The 21,159-nt window shown below is 28.6% G+C and overlaps 1 protein-coding gene across 1 annotated transcript in view; it reads left to right on the top strand.

Moving 5' to 3' along the window:
• The first annotated feature begins 6,019 nt into the window (after positions 1-6,019).
• The window catches only part of LOC132952983 (glucose dehydrogenase [FAD, quinone]-like), a 33,439-nt gene continuing 18,299 nt past the window's right edge, over positions 6,020-21,159 (top strand). Inside the window, exon 1 of the mRNA XM_061025518.1 lies at positions 6,020-6,250. The gene's annotated coding sequence lies outside the window, so the exon portion shown is untranslated. The remainder of the gene's footprint in view (positions 6,251-21,159) is intronic.

A 21,159-nucleotide genomic window follows, 5' to 3' on the forward strand; every position in this document is an offset into this window, starting at 1 on the left:
TAAAAATATATAATATATTATATGCAGGTAGTACCTATAAATTAGCGTGAATATACCCAAATTTTTCACAAATCACCATGCAGAATAAACAAAATGTATAACTTATTGTTGGTTTAAATATTCACTGTATAAACACGCTTAAGAAACATAAATCATTTTACGTTTGTAATAAAATATTATCCATCAAATATTTTCATGTTTTTCTAATTTCTTTTCTAAGATTATAAAAGACTTTTTTAATTTTGTACATTTATTTGATGAGGTATCTAAGTATAGAAAAAACCATAATATGGTGAGTGCTATATTTATGTATTTTTAATTTTCATTAAATTATACCTTGAATCATAGATAAAAGTAGGTAATGCTATGAATCAAAATTTAAAATGAAGAATTTATTATATTATAAATTATACATTTCACTGGTCGTTAGTTTATAGCTGAGTATTTATCCGAAGTTATTTGTACAATATTCTTAATTAGAAAAATTCGTTTATATATTTAACCGTTCAGTGTTTAGTATTTTAAAAATTTGTACTTACCTGAACAAAACCCGTCACACGCGATATGTACCTACCTTTTTTCAATTTTGCTATTTACCGTACACACTACGTTAAAATACTAAATACTTACTAATTAGTTTCTATGCTTTTAAAACTGTTCCGTTGAAACGAATATTTCATAATTCGTAGGTATTATATTTTGTTACTGTGGTGGTATAATATCGATGCCTATTATTAAAATATATCGAGAAATACTAGAATATACTAGAGTTTTAACTAGTGTCCATTTTAATTGATGTTTGTAACTTGAACTTGAACTAGTTTGTTTTTAAAATGAACTTTCCCCATCACTGACTTAAATACCTTTTACTAATTGATGAAGATAAGGAATATTTTCATTAGACACGCGTGTAACAAAACGAAAACCTATATAGGTCGATCACACCAAACAATGGTGACATAATCGATGTTATAATAGAGAATAAGTTTGGGTTAAGTTAGGTGCGGTGAAAATTATTTTGTTAAATATTCTCATCGAGCGACCGTCAGCCGGATAGATTTTTAACATATCGATATAATAATTATACGAACGCGATTAACATAAAATCTTAGGTTAAAATAAATAAATACCTAATCATAATTTCAATGAAATATTCGATGTGCAATAACGCTATAGATATTAGAGGCACTTAAATACAAGGAAACATCCGAAAAATCTCAAATTCGAAAATTAGCGTACTCGTGTTAATAATATTATGATACCAATGGATCGTAAAAGTGTCATTGAGAAAATCATGAAATAATGTTTCCACGATCATATTATATGAACACGAAAAGTAATATGATATTATACAATAAACTAGTCTAAACGCCTTATATAATGGTTTGGCTGAAGAATTAGTTTTTTATTTTTAATCTTATTTTAATGATATTTGTATGTGTTTTCATGTTATGCAGTGAATTAGTAAATACATCATTCAAGTCCCAGATCAATATGATGTACTCAAGTACGAACAATTCGCCGAGTATATTATTATGTGTAATAGCCCAGAGTCCAGACTCAATGAATAATATAATTTACGAATCAACATTTTTACTTAAAGCCGATAATAAAATATTATGGCAAATTAATAACTAAAACAAATATATTGTAAAAATATGGACACTAATAATGTACGACATTGATTTTTTAATGTACGTACAAGTGTTATTTATACATTTTTTACATCAATATACGCTGAAGGCGTGAAGGTCATTCTTAAGACAATTTAATATATGACTTCTTTGTCGGAATAATGGTGAAAAATATTTTTTAATTTTGTGTGATCAATTATTTAACATATAATATTTAATTACTTAAAATGAATATTAATATTTTAAATTGTTAAGTTACTTGTACAGATTAAAACATGTTATCATCTTTTTACTAACTTATATATAGGAATGTAATAATAAATAATTAATAATTACTATGCTTACATATTAATTATTATGATGTCAATAATGTATTAATAAAGTTTATTAATTCATTATTATAAGTACAAGGTGATTGTCTTAAAAGTACACGTTCTTTTCTTGAAAAGTATTAACGTATTTGGAAATAATTTTTTTTAGATAAATTAAAGTCATTACAAATCAACAATTTCATTTTCCAAAGCACAATGTTTTGAGAATTTCAATGTATGAAAATAAAAATTGTGATTGTGAGATTAGTAAGTTTGCTATAGCCTATAAGTCTAGAGATAGGATGTTGATAACCTAAATAACACACAAAAATAACCAGAAATAAGTGTAAAAACTTGTGCTGTCGAAGAATGTGTCCCGCGCGGTAGCCTTTTTTTCCGAGAGGCCAGGAGGTCTAAGATGATTGGCCACACATTTGATGCTGTTTTGTTTCGTGCTATTACTGTACAGTTCTTGTGGAGCTTTGGGATTACTGGGTAACAAAGACACTACTAAACAGGGGAGACACAGCACCATATTTTTTGATTTTGCCCGCATATTTCGTAGTTTCTATACCGATTTTCTCTGTGAAATGGATTGGATATTATGCTTTAAACGTTAAGCCAATGTTCTTCATCTTATAAAAAAATATTATTTTTGAGTACTCTCTCTCTCTCTCTCTTTCTTTCTCTCAAAAAAAAAACAAACAAATAAAACGCCAGTTATAATTTTATATCGAGTTAGGTCTTGACCATGTTTCGTTAAAATATTTTTTAAATATTGGGACTCCAGGCCAATGCAGTCAAACTATGTGCGATGATGTACGACCCACAATGACAAAGTGCGATGGCGTAAGTAATTTTTGATTGAAACCTGTTTTGATTGTTAGGTACTCATGAGTACTGCATGAACCTATAAATAAATTGCCCAAAGAACAACACTAATGCACTGTACTTAAAATTGGGTTTTCGAAATCATCTACGAGTAAGTTCACTCATCAAATATGGTACGAAATAGAGTTTTTTCTTCCGTTATACATCTGCGAGCTATACGTGTGAGTATTTGTCGACAAAAACAACCTGTCGTCAACCGTTGGCCTGTTGCAGCCATCTACGTATATAAATTGATGAACTAAAATTGTTTAAACGTATATCATAATATAATATAAACGATATGAACTGAAACAGTCTAAAAAAAAATTCAATGTGATGTTATCATAATTGGAGACATCGACGAATTAGTTAAAAATTAAAACGTAACATATTATTCGGTTATAAGTAGTAATTTATTTTTATAGCAACTCTTCAAGTATTACGTATATTTGTACAGTATATATTATTAATAATAATTATGTTGACATTAAAAGTTTTTTGTGACGTATTTTATAAAATGGGTGTCGTACTCACCCAGGCCTTCTAGACATTTTATACTCAGCCCTCAAGCTATATATTTTGTTATTTTCAATACTTTTTTCGAATCCCACACCACAATGGTGTAATCGTTGCCGACGGCCGAAAACGAAGGAAACAATACAAAACATATGCAAATTATTAGTAAATTATAAATTTTTCGAAATTATGTAATGATAGCTGTTATGGTCATAGCATTGATAAATCATATTATTATCTATAAACTTTATTTTCATTCATGATGCAAACTACACAAACTTTAAGACATGTCTTTAGTTCGTGGTACCTACTACAACGATAGTTCGACTAATATAAATTATCGTCAATTATGAGTAATTTCCAAATTCTTTGTATTTACTACCTACTGTAAGGTTTATTACTATTCCGAATCCTTTGTGTCGTTACTACTGTAAAGTTTATAACTATTCCGAATTCCGATCATTTGTTCTTGATGCGTTGGTGTGTTTGGTGCCTCATTGTTTACACAAAAGCCTACAGGTAAATACAAAATTTATTATTTTTATCTTTTTAAGAATTTCTTATTTTTCTTAAGTCTTGAAAATGAAGCCGAAAAGTTTTAAGTTACAATGCAAGTGCCTAGTTATTACTTGTTAAACTAATACAAACAAAAGCACTCCGCTAAACTCCATGTAAAAAATCGGTAGGTAAGTTTAAAAAAAGTAAACCGCTTTAAAAGTTGAGATATAATTTTACAGCCAAGTCTTTGAACAATTAATATAATTTATGTTAAAACAATCTGATAATAATTTAACTTAGTTTGGCGATTTTAAAAGTTTAAAACCTTTGATTGGTAACACACTATATGAAAATATGATATTATCATAACTTTTAGAGTTGTTTTTTTTTATACTTAGTGTTGTATCACACGAAGTTTGGCGATTTTTATTTGTATATCAGTATATACCACTCATAATATATTGTTGTATTATTATTTATAATTAAATAACGGATGTTCGGGGGGTGGACCGACTGGTCCGACTGTCGACCGATCAGATTAGTAAAATTATGTAATTACTATTTGTAAAATTAAAAACGTTATATTTATTTTTGAAACTGTTTTATTTAATTTGTATCATAAAAGGTTTACATAGTAATGTTCACGACAAAATAAATATGCATGTCAGCAATATCTACGTTTACAATAGATTCCGCGCAAATATGGCTGATGGCGTTTGGCTCTTCTCATTGGACTAAATATAGTTAAAATATATGCGATAATGTGATAAAGTGTGATACAATAACAATATTGATAAATAGGCGAACGACGTACGCCATTTTGTGTGTATCACAAAGTTGCCGACATATCTATTTATTTTGCCTCGGCAATGTTCAAGTAGCTTGTTTTATTCTATTGCAATGTTACCTATATGTCGAACTTTTTTAGATCGCTGACATTTTTTTGCAAATTTCTTATAAAGTCATTTCATTTAGAACAAAAATCGTAACACGAGTCGCTCGGTGGTCGTTTGTACAGATTTGGTCAGCTTAAGGTCTCCTAAAAACTTACCAGCCCAGCCGCCTAGCCCTCAGTCTGTTTCTGGTCAAAACATTGGCCTCTAACTAACCTAACCCACGCCAATAGCGGTCGAAGTTTGTGCTATCGACTCTGTGAGATTTTAAAATTATTATAAAAATATTATGTGTTTATATTTTGCGGCGCATATTGTTATAACTTCCTCGTTTACAGACTATAAAGTCTGTACCTGATTGCGCATACGAATGCTCGGGTTTAGCGCACGGATGGAATAGCGTGTGATATTATTATAAACTTGAATATTTACAATTTCAATGGTACATAATAATAATATATTAAGCACAACTGTTGTAAACATAATATAGTGCATTAAGGATGCGAAATAACTAGGAAAACATCATACCCGTTGGCCGTAACGTACAACGTGTGTAATTATTGGAAAATTCAAGGATTGGGGCGATTTTCTGAAAATAAATTACAATTTTCTAGACTGTCGTTGAGTATTACGAAAATGGTATAGGTGCCTGGGTTATATACTTATATCTAGATTACATAGAGTCGTATGATACAGGGAGTATTTACGGTTTACACCACAATAATATAATATGATGAGATTTCCAACACAAATTATACGGTACCATAACTACGGCATGTTATATGATATAATATTATAAAAACAGATATTTTTAATGAAATTTAAAAATACGTTTTAATGTATTCAATGAAAACACATTTCCGCAACACATATCTACCTATAAGAGAGGCACCTATGCGTTTTAAAAGAATGTTCTAAGGATTGCAAATGCCTACGGCGTGTACCTATAAATAATATTGTGTTTTTGTTTATAACGCGTACGAAATATTTTATACGATTAGTTTAAATGTTATATTAGATGCAGTAGAGCTGCCGTAGTGGCGTGGCTACTGCAGAAATCGCATAAATTAGGTATAATTATTTTAATATAAATAATCATATACAAAATAAAACGTCCGTGAGTTATATAGTTTACATCGCATTACATATTATATTTTGTATAGGTGGGATACTAGTGAAGAACGAAATGGTGAATTAGATAAGGCCGATCATACGGCTATAGCGATTTTTACACACCCATTACAACACATCGTAAAAAAATAAATAAATAACTATCACTTCCAGCGACCACGTTGTGTTTTTTTATCAAACGCATTCAGTAACGATCGGTTTCACACACGCGATTCATACTTCTTTGCAAAAGTGAAAACTGTACACACGTGTTTGGTATTTTTTTACAAGTCGGACGGCGATGCGCTTAGTAAAGTGAATTTCGATCCTTAAACATAAAATTATTATTTTATATTAATTGCACTCGATTCTCAGTCAAAAGTCACTGCGCGTCACTACGCGCCGAAATTTACAACAGGTAAATATTTGTGTTTATGTAATAATATAATAATATTAATACTGACAACTATAATTCAAAAAAATAAACCCTGTTAACACGGTACGGTTCGGATCTTAAGAAAAAATACATTTTCATTAGTGGTTAAAAATATGTTTTGAACGATTATTAGGTGGTATTATTATTATTGTTAACGAGTCTCGGAATAATACAACGAGTTTTCCAGAAACCACGTGTGGATTTCCTGGATATTAAATGGAATATTACGAATCATACCCGGTTAATATTTACTTTTTTTGTGAAATAAATTCGATACATTATACAGTTTGTACAAAACGTTTGGAGAGTTCCTCCTACCCGCAAATTTCGTTTATCAAAAATATTATTAAATTCTTATTAAAAATCACAGTCGCGTTGATTTAAAAATAATAAACACAAACCGTTTGCTGTTTTTTTTTTTTTGTTTTATTAAAATTCAATACAGCCGCAATTTTTCGTACGCATACGCAATCGTCGACGGATATCAAGAGTATTATTAAACATGTGATATTATTTCAATAGTAAATTGTACCGATTGTACAACGCGTGATAATGTGTTAGCTTAACTCATAAGATAAATTTAAGGGAAATCCTCAACGACATTAATTATTATTTATCGTTATCACACATGACGTCCGTGCATGACACGCAGAATTATTGCTGCACAAAAGACCACATTTTGCAAATCTGCATACCTACCTATTATTCACGCACACTAAAAAATATTACGTACACCTATACCATAATAGTATAATGTAATGACCTGTATAGTCGTTACTTGAAGTAGGCAGTCAATGATGTCAATGGACACCCCCTTCAATCAAGCCAGGTTGGCCGTGTGTCATTATTATTTTTTTTTTTTCTATATACTTATTGCTTATCGTACCGCATTTAATATGTGTACAGATTGTAAAATATAATATTATTCTCTTACAAAATAATGAAAACATTCATTTTTTTTTTTTTCTGTAACCGGTACAACAGCGCGTGCGTAATGGTATTATATTATATTATATAGGTAATAATAACGTGTTATATACCAGTTACACGACTTGACATTGTTCCAAAAACTTGTCCGAAATGTTTTTGTTTTTTTCTATTTCCCGTTAGTTTTGCATATTTTATAATATTAACGATAACAATACATTATGCTGCGACATTCAAAGGTATTTTCCACAATGGTGACGGAATGGCCACGGCCGTGGTAGCAGTTTTTCAAGTTTACTATATGGTATCATATATAATATTATATAAATAATTATTGCACCGAATTTTAGAAAAGTTTTCACGCCCATCGTTTTCAAAAGTCACTTGTTGATCATAGCGACATTGTAGGACCTACGAAAACGGATTGAATCGAACAATTAAATCATATTCTAAAATACATTTTTATCGCTGAAATGAGCCACAGCCTACGGGGCCCTAAATAATTATGTTATTGCGGAATCGAATTTGTACATGAGATACATTACCACGAATTGGTCTGCAATGTTAATAGGAATGTTATTTTTTTCTATCACATCTGCAGCCGGTACCTATATTAAATATTGCACAATCAACGAGACAACGCTATAAAAGTACCTCCAGGTGATATTTTCGTTTTAAATATAAAAAATATTATTTTTACAATAATTTAGTGTAATCAATATTATGTATAAAAAAACATACATTTCAGGTGTTCTTTGTCTAGCATAGCATGTTAACATAGACAGAAATGTTTTGTTTAAAAATATTATTATAACATTATAATAACGAATAATATTAGTATAAAGCTATTATAATATTATCATTACAAAATGCTGTCAATAATGGTGTCTATATAAATATATATTTATTATTATAAATAAAGTTATATGATTTCTGTAACCTTCCTAAGGTCTTGCCAAGTTTATTTTGATGAATTAAATATGAAATTGGATCGAACAAAGTATGGTCGTACTGTATTATTAATGCAAATACAATATTATACTAAATTCAAATAAATGCATGTTATATGATTTTTAAAATTTTACCTATGACTCCCGCCGAAAGGTATATCTATATTCGCTTTGTGATCAACTTTATTGCTTCGAAAAACTATTAAAATATGTGTAATAAGCGCATATTTAAAAACAAATCAAGCTTAAACATTTTTTTAGTTGACCTTTCTAATCCAATATCCCATTGATCTAACCTTAAGCTCAATATATTATATGAATAATTAATATTATTAACGATTAAATGCGTTGGGTGTATTACGTATAATTACATACAATTGTATTAATTGCATTAAATAATTAACATATACCACGTGTCTTCATAAATTTTATAAATTGATAAAAAAAATTACGTAGATAATGAGTATGATCGCGGATTTGTATGCATTTCGATATATTATTTTATTCTTGTTTACTGTATGATATTATTATGCTAATAAAGCATAGAATTTGTTTCATGAAGTAAAAACGATTTATACTGTGAAACTTTTATGGTACATAATATTTCGACATTTGCCCATTTTTTTTTTTGTTATTTTAGACATCATTGGAGTATAGAAAAAATAAATGTTATATTTTTATAATTTCGATTAATAATTAATATTGAAATTAATTAATAGCTGGTTAATTAATAAATAAACCATTAATAAATGGTTTTCCCCAAGGCTGGGCAAGTTAATGATCTTTTTTAAATTAGTTAAGTTAGGTTAATATACACCAATAACAAAAAGTTAAAAGTTAAAACTATAGGTTAACTCAGTCAAGTTAAAAGTTAATACACATTTTTTGTTAACTAAAAGTTAAAAAAAAGTTAATTTGTTCATACAACGCTAGAGTAGGTACTTCATTTTTTTCTAACACAAAACTAAATTATAGACTATAGTGTCTAAACTTAATACAGTGTTTCCATATAAGTTGGATTCAAATGATTTAAATTTTTAAATAAATAAAATTTTGTTAAATATTATTTACGATGACGTACTAGACTTTTGCTAATACATTTTCGTTTTTTTTTTTAAATCTCTTTTAATAGTTCCATTTGAGCTTTTTAGCTAGGTATTAAACGTATAATCTGTTATGCAACAAGCACACAAACTAAAGTTATAAAATTGTAGGTAATCCATAAAAAAAAATTAAAATAGAAAAAATATTAATTTTAAAATAACGGATATCATACGAGCGTAAACCGGATTATGTTTATAAATATCTGTTCAAGTGTTAAGCATGGACAATTTAATTTGAAATACAATACATGATATTAATTTAAATTTTATAATCACTAAATGCAAAATATAATTATTGCGCATTATTTAAATTTCACATAATTTATAAAAGTTGTTGTTTAATACATTTCTTCGTGTTGGTACCAGCGGCAGTATCGTGTGCCTATATAGTTTATATATTATATTATGTATGCATTTCTTATACAACTAACCGTCTTAACTAATCACATAGTATTATTTGTCTTAATATTTTAAGTAATAATTGTTATATAAAAGATCGTAAAAGGTCACACATTTCCTATAGGTAGTTAACAAACAAAACAGGTTTTTCAGTTATCATTATTGATTATTATATCATCGGGTGTGCAGAGATAGGTATAATTTTTACAAAATAATATATACTTATTATTCTAATAGGTAATTTAAAACTCGACATATTATTAGTTAGATAAAAACGTCTCGCGTAAGCTGTAGTTATAATAGCTAATATATACCTAGATAAGTAATAACGATAAAATAAAACTATTCTGTATAATTTAATATTCATTATTTTGCATAGTAATATTATCGTATAATCAATTATTATATAATATCGTTTTCATGTCCAATCGCGTTGTGCCTTAAAAAGCGGTTTGCGAGTTTGTGGATTTCCCGCATAGCACTGAAATGTATTGTAATTTAATTTGATTTTCGCCGAATTCGGGGTATTTTGCAGTACGGGGCGTGGTATCCTCAAAATTACACCCCCCACTTGTTTTAAATATAAAAACCCTAACCATAATAATATTATAATATTGTAAAATCAAATGCACATAATATTATATAATATACCTGAATTGTATTGGCAGCAAAATATAAAAAAAAACATTGTCATCGGTCTATTAACTATTATTATTTATTGTTATGCCGATCGGCAGCAGCGAAAGCCACCTCGTACCGTATGCAAACACGTCTCTTACACCGTCGATTGAGTATAATATTGTAATTCTACGACAAAACCAATATTTTAGAGACATCGATGCAGCCGAGATTGCGGGACGGGCGCGCTAGAGACTCACGAGCGGTTCGACTGCTGCCCAGAACAATATGAAATTATTATTATTATTATTATTATGGCGATAATTCGTGCGCGGCCATTATTGTCGTGGGTGTTGTGGCAATCGCTGTCCGATTGTATCGGTGGACATTTAAATATTTCATGCACACGCGGCTCACGTCATAGTCAGCATCAGTAAACGGGGTGCGCAGCTTTTATATAATTGTGTGAATGCAGGTCGCCAGTTTTATAATAATATGGTAATTGTCATACTCTGTAATCAGAGTAGGAACACACCGCCTTCGCGTATCGGTCGGTGGTTGGCAACAGCTATCGTCCATCGGTCGAAATTCGAAATTTCATGTTTTGAAATTTATAAGGATCGTTTATACTAGTAATTTTATCCATTTGTATTATTTTATTATTTTATCCATAAAATCATAAAAATGAGGATGATGAATAGGAAAGCTTTTAATAAAATTACTGTGAAAAGATTTGCAGGCATTAGTTTTCCAAATTAATGTTTCGGAAGTCGATGCCCAAATATCTGGAGGAAAATATACTCTATAATGAGAATAAGAACATACCGAACTCGCTCATCGACTTAAGATTATGTAAAAAAAAAATATTTTAAAAAACATTAATGTTTTCGAAGATAATTAATGTCTAACGTGTGGTTACATGGATCACTGGTCAGTATGGTTCGGTATTGGCTTTTGGGCTTCTTCTTATTCGTATGAATGTCTTACGTGGGAAATATATATTATGTCCTATATCATATTTCAGTTTTTGAGTTAATAAGATACAACAATTTTAGACTTTGTCTTTTAATGTACATTTGAGTGGCGTGTATCATTTCCACCCACTATCGTTCATCTCCGTTAAAGGTGAAGGTTTGGTTTCCAAGGTTATGGTTTGAGATCTGAGATCCGCTGTGTAAAAAAATTTCTGATTTTATATTGTCATTTTTTATGGTATTCTGTAAATTATATTTTTGAAAATATTATGTAGATAGTAGGTATGCACCCAATGTGCGGTGTAATTTCAGTGGTATTTATACAAAACAACAATTGATTGTAAATCATCCCATTTCAATGAGCAGCTTTCTACAAATTGCAATTGTTATTTTTAGTTTTTTTTTTTTTTCAGAAAGCCACTTTTATATTTCATTTTGTAAAAATATATTAGAAAAATTAAGACGTCAAAAAAAAAATTATTTTTAACTCAGACCTACCTTTAACCTATGTTAAGACCATAATATTTTGAGAAATTGAATGCGTTTAATATTATGTGATAACGAAACGGGACTGCATAATAAAATAGTTACGATTGTCAAATAACTTCTAACTGCCGTCGTCACTTATTAGTTGTCGTAACGACGCTGTCTAATTATTATTGTACGAATCTTTGGAGCGTTCAAGTCTCCTGTGACTATACATTGGCGAGCGCATGGTTAAAAGTCAAACTCGTTATTAACATAATTTTTATGACGTTATGATATAGGAAATGTGCGATGTACGCAACGGTTGCTGCACACACCGCGTATTCATGCGATCAGTTAAATATTAATTTCGGAGACTTGAAACCTTTATCCATTCCGTAATTGATCATTTTATATGATGAACAGCGTACATTTTATAATATTTAGACTGTTATTCTAAGATATATTTTATAATATCACTATTTTCTGCACACGATCTACGACGCGTGGTATCGAATCATAATTAATAACGATAATAGCTAACACTATAGTCATTATACGATATTATAATATGTATTATCAAGACCGTATAATAAAATACATAGTTACGATCGGAGTTACGATTGTCATAGGTATAACTTCTAACTGCTGTCGTCACTTATTAGTTGTCGTAAAGTCGGTGCCTAATAAATTGTACCCACGCATGTTAGCAGTGTTCACATCGTCCGCGTAGTATAGTTGTAAGTCAAAATGGTTACTTCTTTTTATGTGATGAATTTATGATATTTTAATGTGCAATGTACACAACAGCTGGGAGTTGTACACGATCAGTAAAATATTAATCGCATGGACATGAAAAATGTCTCTCTTATTAATTGACAACAATAAAACAATATAGGTACGATATATTATTTTCATAACATTGACGAATCGAGATCATATAATACAATATAGTTACGATTATCAAATTTATAAGACGAACGAGGTATCATGACCTTTAGGTGACTAACCACCACTTCTAAGTAGTGGCATGGTGAATTTATAGTTCCATCAATGGATAGAAACTTCACACTTCACACAAATACCCTCTGAAATTTAGTTAATTTAATTTAATTTACTTTATTTCAATACTAATAATACACTATATGAATCCACATCATCATTAGTTGTGCTCATTGTACTACTCAATCGTGTATATTATAATTTATAAGTAACATATTATGCCGCTAGATATTTTCCCTCTGCAAGGAAAATTGAGGAATCATAGATATGTTTTTGGGTATTATTCAGTGAAAAAATATCCAGTAGCATGCTACAATTTGTTAGGCATTTCATTTAATATTATATTATATATTTATATATATATATATTTTTGATTATCGTTGATAAGCATTTCTATGGCAATAAACGAAGCATTACAAAAATCAACCTCGTGAAAATTAGTTAGAAAAAAAAACCAGCCCAGCCCAATTTTACCTTTGTTGAAACAAAAAATACAAAAAAAAAAAAAAAAAGGTTATTCTTGTGACCGCCATGGTAACTTATTATTCGTTTTCGTAACGAGTAAACGACACTATCTTTGTACGCATCTTAACAGTGTTTACATGGTATGTGAAAATAAATTGGCGAGAGTGAGGTTAAAAGTCAAACTTGTTGTTTCTGTTTATGTTATGATAATATATTATTCTAATGTGCAATATACGCAACAGCTGTTATACACGCCACAAACTTATGCGATCAGTAAAATATTAATCTGGGGGTTATGAAAATGTTCCCCGAGCCACCGTATTTTATCATATTCCACGCTGCGCAGTGCAATTTTTAAAATATTTAGACTAATTATTTTAAGCTATCTACATCGCACCATCCTATGCACACCGTTCTACGATGTACGGTATTGACCCATATAGTATTTATTTCAATATATTATCTGACATACGGTCCAGTGTTGTAGTGGAAGGTACCTACACGCGGGTACACGGCGTGTAACGATTCGGGTGGTTACCCATCCAGGAACCAGTGACACTGGCCGGTGCTTGCACTTAGAACACGTTTCGTAACTGAATGCAACCACAACGCCAACCAAGCCACAAAATATAGCAGTATTAATGATATGCAGTGTTGGGGAAGTTACTTATTTTGGGTAATTAAATTACATTACTAATTACTAATCAAAATTGTAACTAAATTATTTTTAAGTTACTTTTTTTTCATTTTGTCAAGTTACATTACTTTTGAGTTTTAAAAGTAACTCAGTTACAATAGAAGTTACTTTTTTTTTTTTTATATCACTGGAGCTTAATAACTATTTTTCCTATATGACAATACACAAACTAAATAATGACTATCAACAATATGAAATTATTAACAATTAATACTAATTTTGCTACACATTAAATATCAATCTTTATTTTTCAAATTTATTTTAAACAACAATGCGTTTTCAAAATTATTGTCACTAATTTTGGATCGCTTTTTAGTGCATATATCTCCTGCTATGTTAAACAAACGTTCAACAGAAGCACTTGAGGGTAAAGCAGTATTATATTTCAGAAAAATTAATCTCATTATTGGCATGTTTTTTAAAATAGTTAAATCACCATTAAAAGTAGTAAATAAAAAACGTTCAAGTTAAGCATTAGAATGCTCTATATCTTCATCAAAAATAATGTTATCATTGACTTCCTCAAGTTGATTTTGCTCTAAACTATTATCATTAACAGGTTTGAAATATTCTATTTCATTTTGAAGGATGTCAGTGGCTTCTTCTTTTTCAATACTGACATACCTTTGAACTTAAATCACGTATTTCACTTTCACAGTCTAATTCCATTTTATACACAAAAATGCACTTCAAAATTATAAAATCCAGTGTTCACAAATGTCGAATTGTCGAATAATCTAAAACTTAAATCGTAATGAACTAACGAGCCATAACTAATAAGTAATAGGTATCAGAAATTCATAAGATTAGATCGTCGACGGACGACGACAGACAATAGTCACCGATTACAAGAAACGAATTTCTGGGTAATTACAATAAGCAATAAATAATAATAATAATAATTATTATTATTTTTAGTATTATTAAATTATTTATTATTATTATTGAGTTCCAACAACACTGTTGTACAAGCAGACGTCGACGTCGTGAGCCTGCTGCGGGCGACCGCGGTGACACAACACAGAGTAAAGATAACAATTCCATTCTAAAAATAACAGTTTATCGTCAAATAGTAAATAGCTATAATAACAAAAGTATTTTAGTATCACAAGTTTAGAAAATTCTACTTATAAATTATAATAATTAGGTATATGATATATTTTAATATTTACACTCATTATCAATACCTACAGGCTACGTTCTAAAAATGTATTAATCCAAAAAAAAAGTAACGAGTAATTTAGTAAAAATTACTACAAAAAAGTAACTTAAATTATATATAAATTACTTACAATAAAATGTAATTAAATTACCATCAAATTACTTAAAAAGTAATTTCGTTACAGTAACTTGTAACTTAAGTTAAGTTACTCCCCAACACTGATGATATGGATAAAACATTTTTCGTCAGTGCAATATGATTTAAAATTGTTTATTAAATTTAAATTTAAAATATCTAATAATTAAAGAATGATTTTGAGTAACTCTTTATTTTGGTACTTCTTAATATGTTATTAACAATCTATATTTCATATTTGTATACTCGTTTACATTATCATAATATTTCAACAAGAATAGTAAAATGTTTACACTAAATCTAATGGTAATGAATTATAACTTCCGATATTCTTCTGATATATTGTATAACAATATGATAATATAAATATTTTATTTAAGGATACTTCGATTTTAATTTGAATAAGAAGTTTGTCAAGGACAAGACCATCCAAAATAACGAAGCCTAAGCAAGTTAATGATAATTTATAATTGAGTTAAGTTAACTTGATAGAAAACATTAAAACACGTTTAGAGATAATAGTTATTTTAATTCTTCTTTTAACTAAGTTATGTAAAAAGTTATATGGAAAATTACAATATAAGCTTAAGTTAGGTCATTTTTTTTTTTAATTTTTAATATAGAAATAGCCAGTTATATGGTTGTAAATAATAATTAGTAAATCTTCATGCAATATGCAACATCAATATTAATTGTATTATATTTATTATTTAACTATTTATAAATTAATGCAACTTGAATTTGATCAAAAGAAACTAGTTATTTATTGAGCTTATACCTATCAATAAAAAACAGTTAATTAGTCGAATATTTAGTAAGTGACAATTAAATTTAAAAAAAGTTAAAATTAAGGTATATTATTAACCTAGCTTTAACATTTTAACTTGTTTATGAAAAAAAAAAATTGTTGTTAAAAAAATGATATAATTAAATTTCATTACCTATTTTGAAAATAATAATAATAATAAATAAATTCAAATAATAATTTATTTACATGGTGGATTGATGTTTAAAAATCCATTCTTCTTTTTCTTCTCCATTATTAAATTTAAAAAACGATAGCTATATTCACATGTATCAAAACATTATAATATAAATTTTTATCTCGTTATATTAATTTTAATTTAATAATTTAGAAAACAATAGTAAAATATTTTATTATATTTTAGATTTTGAGCGAGGCAATGAATATAATGATGTGTATTCATTTTTTTTTTTTTGGTCTGTCATCACTTTTTCGAACAATATAAATGCTTATACATATCTACATATTTTTGTTGGTAGAAAAGTGAATCCATAATAATTTTGAGGGTCTACAATAATTTTTTTGGTATAATTTAAGGAGACTGCAGCTGGGTTTGTCAAAAGTCAAAACTAATGTAGATATGAACAATCTAAATATTTATTTTGTTTGTTATAATATTTTTCAATATATTTAAATTTCGTATCATAAAAATAACCTAACCTAAACCTTAAGAAGGCTGGAATAAGGGGCTTTAGTCAATGAAAAAAAGTGACTTTTAGACCAATAACCTTGACAAAACTGGAAGAATTTTGTTTGACAGATTTCAATTTTGAAAACGGACTATGATTGATCAACAAGTTTACTAGAGAATGATCGAGGTGATTTTAAATATTCCAATTATTATTAGTGTCATAATGAATAGTATTTTTATTCTTGGATATCACAGTTGAAAAAAAAATATTCAAAATCGCCTCGATCATTCCCTATTAAACTTGTTGATCAATCATAATCCGTTTTCAAAATTAAAATCTGTCAAACCAAATTCTTCCAGTTTTGTCTAGGTCTAAAAGTCACTTTTTTTCATCGGCTGCATCCCCCTTAAAAACAAATAACCATTAGAAGAGTCGAAATGTCCACTTAATATTTGTGTTATCATTTTGTATATTTTTTTTTCTATATTGAATTTCAAATTTGAATGAAATTACATATTATTATTCATACGAAGAATATCGACGTTAGTTATTTTGTTGTAATTCAAAAATATTATTCATGGGATACTTTTACGTATATACCCAATACATTTTACTATACGGAATGAATTTTTTTAAATGTTCAGGTTAATTTAATATTCTATTGCCTATTTATACAACGAACCTATTCACACTGTTAGTTCTACGGCAAGGTGGTATAAACCAAAATATACCTAATAACAATAGTATATTTTGATATAAAATATTATATAATAATTAATTATACTATCTATAATAATAGTTAAATACTAATAATATGGTATTAAATAAAATGTTTCCGGCAAAAATTAATGTATCCTACCGTAATTTATTGTAATGGTAAAGAATATTGATTTAATAACAATAACCAATCATAAAATATAGGTACCTACTTGATATTGACTGACTGACCGTCTCCGCCCAGAATCAATTTTCGTATATTATAATGGTTTATCGTTGCATTCAAATTTAACACATCCATTACAGTGACCTTTCTACTTGACTTCTAAACACCTACCTACTGCAGACACCATTTGCCGAACTTATTTTTTATTTATAAATGTCCGTCAAAATCCTTGGAAATTGAATGCAAGGTTCCTTGCCAATATACCAATTTAAAATACACATTATACGATATATTATTTTTTGTTTGCTTTAAGTTAAAAATTCGCAAAGACTTGAAAATTCAAAAACAATAGGCGTCTCATAAATTGTCGTACATATTGGCGCACTGATACCATTCAATCTGGAAAATATATAAACACACATTTTTTTATAGAGATTTTAAGTTGAAATTTGGACATAATCAGATATTTCAACAAAGAACAACTATTTTAGTTGTTTTGTTGTGATCCAAAAATATTTTTCGTGGGAATTCGAAACGTTTAAGTACAATACATATAATACAAGAATACCGTATTACATTTTCAAAACATGTAGTTTAAGAGTTTACTAACTATTTTTTATTTAATTATTTATTTATAGTTTATTAACTATTTATACCGCGAACCTATTCACACCGATCTACGGTAAGTCAGTATGGACTCAAAGTAGTAACTATAATGTATACAAATTCATAATATACCGTTCAGTCACCTGCAGTCGAGATAACTTGAAAAACTTGACAACTCGATTTTTTATTTCCCTTGAAGATATGTTAGATTAAATTCGGGTCAGAATTATCTCCAATAATAAATAATAGTTTAGTTTATTATAATTAAATATTAATAATGCAATTTGTTAGTCATATCTATTTTGCTACTGTACTGCATATTATCCAATGACGACCTGACACTTACTGTACTAGGAGTGGTTATCTACTATCCGATTTTTTTATAAACGGTTTTCAACAAACAATTTATAGTTATATATTTCAAAATTAAAATTCTATTTTACTCGATTTAAAACTGTGGATGAACACAACAATAACTTAATATGAGCTGTTTAACAATAACATGTTTATTTCAAAGCATTGCGTGTGTGATGTATCTAATTACACGGAAAGAATTCCTTAGCAAAATGGTTGGTAAGTGAGAAACTGCGCACCATTGTAATTTTTTTGTTTTTTTTTTTTTTTAAAAAAAACATTTGTATAGCATTATCAACGACGAGCTGGTTATTAGCAGATTAAGTTTTATATTAATTTACATTAAGAATATAATTTATATTACTAAATTATAGTTGACCTAGATCGACTTATTTTATAAATTATTTAATTTTACATTGATAGGACAGCCACAGGTAGGTATGTGTATTATTAATTAACTGCTTTGCTAATTGTTGAAGGTTGGCGAGGATTTTTTTATAGAGTTTCGTGAAGTCGATGTTTTTTGTATTTATTCGATATAGTATTCCCGGAATTCAAGAAATATGAGTTTGACAGAGATGGGTATACAAAAATATGGTTATTTAGGTTAATCTTTATTGCCATGAGGTGATTGGAGTTTTGGTAGTTGAACCATTAAAATATGGTTTTATGGTTAAAATATTGGCATCGTGTAATAATATGCTACCTACCACTGCTTCGTTCGAGTAGTATGCTCTTAGACCTATCAAAAAACTTTACATGTGTTTACGGTATTTTCCCTACTGATTAGTGGCCAAAGGAATGGGGGGAGGGGGAATTGAGGGGCTAGATGACCCCGTGACCTTTTTTTTCAATGTTTAAGAGCTGATAACCGTAAATTATATTTTTTTTACAATCAAATAGTGCATGTTAACAAATCAGCCCCTCCCTCTTCACAAAATCATTTGACCGCCACTGCTACTTATTATTGATCAATAACAATTTATTAAACTTAAATTTACTTATTGTATTGCTGACAATCATCAAATATTTTAAAAGGTTATAAATTGTCATGTTGTTTTTACGTCATCCCAGGAAACTTCAAATTTGACTGTCGTGTTGTGTTTTAATGGACCGCCACCATTCATATTTTAGTCTAATAAACCTGTTGCTTGACACAACGAGGTGGAAAAACACAACACAGATTAAAATATTATAATGTATAAAAGTAAGCTATCATGGGTGTTGGTTGGTGGATATATTTTAGCTAAACACCATAGACATAATGTTAGTAATGACAAATAAACAGCTATAATTATATTATTGTATCGACGCTATAATAATAATATGTTGTTTATCTTAATAATTCAAAATTCACAGATAAGTACTTTTCCTTATCAAATTAAATAAAAATATAACATACGCATGTGAGTATGCATGACAGACAGGCAGATACGTCAAATCATACCACACGAGTACCAAAATATTTTAGATGGTTAAAAAAAAAATTTTCTTTATAATTAAAATTTGATAGTTACTATAGGTACATTTGAAAATTTGAATAACATTAAATCAAGTTTCTCCGGTCGGTTAAAATAATTAAAATAATTTAATCATTACGTTTGAAAAACTCAAAAAAAAATATACATTATTCAATTTAATAATAAGATATAGGTAGGTACGTCGTAATATGAACTTAATATGTTTGGCACATTTCTGCTATAAAAAAATATCTATAATGATAACAACTCATATAATAGTTATCGTGGATCGAAAACGAACCAATTTTATTATTTAGTCGGTTCGTCAGTCGACGTATGTTAGGTAAGTATAAGGTATTAATATTAATAACGCTTTATGATAAAGTCACGTCTGCCTTAGGCCTCTTAAAACTCAAACGCTCAAACATAACTATTCGCACAGCGTCCTCTTATAGGTACACAATAATTTTATGCATATGTACAACACCGTATTATGTATACCTAATACATATATATATATGTATATTCGCACACGCGAGCGTCAAGTTCACTAAAAATAACTAAGTAGATATATCCGTGAGCATAAGACAAATATTAATAACCAAGTTTATTACAAACGTGGTGGGAGAGTAGGTAGACTGCCTCACTATACTATAACATGGTATATTATAATATAATATAAGATGGATATATTATATCGTCTTCTTGAGAGTGAACGCCCACTACCCAATAACTATATAGATTCAATTTACACGGTGTAAAACACAATTTTAACAATATAAAATATTAAGTTTGCTCTTCGTCGGGCGACGAGAGTTTTTCGTTACTATAAAATTATGATAATATCATATTTTATTTATTAAGACATAATATACGCGGGCAGAGCTCTTTTTACGAATTTGGGTGTCTGTGTAAAAAACACACCTACGAGGTAGACGCATACCAAAACATACCAAACGAGATAATATTATTATACGATAATATAATATTATATAAGATATTATAACAAAACAACACATTTGTAGAAATTGCCATAATTGGTGTGTACAAAAACGATTAAAAACTAAAAGCGGGGTCCGTATTCTTGCATTGATTTAACGCAATAAAATGTACAGAAAGGATGCATAAAGTTAATTATAAATTCCAGGTAGATCGAAAATGCACATCTATTAATTTATAGTTTATTTATTTAATTTATTTGTTAAGCAGTTTGTCGATTAGTTGGTTTTTTATTTTTTTTTTTTGTCATCGCCT

This window comes from Metopolophium dirhodum, chromosome 9 (assembly GCF_019925205.1).
Source record: "Metopolophium dirhodum isolate CAU chromosome 9, ASM1992520v1, whole genome shotgun sequence".
Classification (NCBI taxonomy): Eukaryota; Metazoa; Arthropoda; class Insecta; order Hemiptera; family Aphididae; genus Metopolophium; species Metopolophium dirhodum.